Source organism: Apteryx rowi, unplaced genomic scaffold, assembly GCF_003343035.1.
Source record: "Apteryx rowi isolate R43461 unplaced genomic scaffold, aptRow1 scaffold_226, whole genome shotgun sequence".
Lineage (NCBI taxonomy): Eukaryota > Metazoa > Chordata > Aves > Apterygiformes > Apterygidae > Apteryx > Apteryx rowi.
The window spans coordinates 471,979-472,965 of record NW_020448597.1 but is presented as its reverse complement, the minus strand read 5'-3'; the positions used below and the strand labels follow the sequence as shown (position 1 = coordinate 472,965).

The 987-nt window shown below is 49.6% G+C and overlaps 1 protein-coding gene across 1 annotated transcript in view; it reads left to right on the top strand.

Annotated features, from left to right (window-relative positions):
* The window catches only part of LRRD1 (leucine rich repeats and death domain containing 1), a 7,086-nt gene continuing 6,099 nt past the window's right edge, over positions 1–987 (top strand). The window contains 1 exon segment of the mRNA XM_026065395.1: positions 1–351. The gene's annotated coding sequence lies outside the window, so the exon portion shown is untranslated.

The following is a 987-nucleotide window of genomic DNA, read 5'->3' as shown; positions in this document are numbered from 1 at the left end:
GAAAGTGTCATCAAATACCTTTCTTTGGTAATAACATAAAGTCATTTTGCACCAGAGAAGAGTATTTTGCAACACACTCATCTTTGCAAGTTCTGTAGGAAGATCATCAGAGGTGATCATTGGGGTAGGCTTCCATGGTGACTACAAATGAAGATACTCTGAGCACTTTGCTTTGCACCTTGGACACCACTCAGGAATTGATCAGGGGAACTGGAAACTTAGTCATGGCAAACGAGCAGTTTGCAGATGCTGCGTAGTCGCAGCAGGTGCTGAGAGCCCCGTTCTGCAGTCCAGCGAGGCCTTTGGCCCCGGGAACGCAGGAGCCTCCGCCATGCTGCTGCGGCACTGAAGGTGAGCCCGCTCCTTTTGCATAGAGGTGGAGAAATGTAAGAGGGGAATGGAGATAAATCTAATAGTGTAGAGAGAGACCACTAGTAACGATTATTGTATCCATACCAAAAAAATGGAAAAGGAGCTGCAAAAATGATAGAAGTCTGAAGATGATGCTTTCGTAAGCAGGAGATACCTAGCTCAGCTAGTTTAGCTTGCCCGGCAGCTTTGTTTTTTAAAAATGGTCAGTCTAAAAGATTTGATAGTAGAATACTCCAGCTGGACAGAGTAAGCCAAAATAGTAACTGAACGCTGAAGCCCTGAAAACAACAGGCAGACTATTGCTAATGGGAATAATTAATTGTTAGCCTCGTTTGCTAACGTGATGGAATTTTCCCTCTCTGTAACCGCAGGCCCCACGATTATTCAGGATTTCAGCCTCGCCCTGGCTGTCTTTCACTGCGGTAACGCCTGCTACCAGCATGATGTGAGATTTAGCCGTAGGCCAAAGGGTTGCAAAAATGAAATTGTCCCTAAATCGGACTCCAGCCTTAACCTCGCGGACTGCACTACCGGCCGAAGCCCGCCGCCGCCGCGCCCCGGAGGCGGGGCCCCAGGGTCGGGTGGCGGCGCCTCCGCACCGGCCTGCGCGGCCGC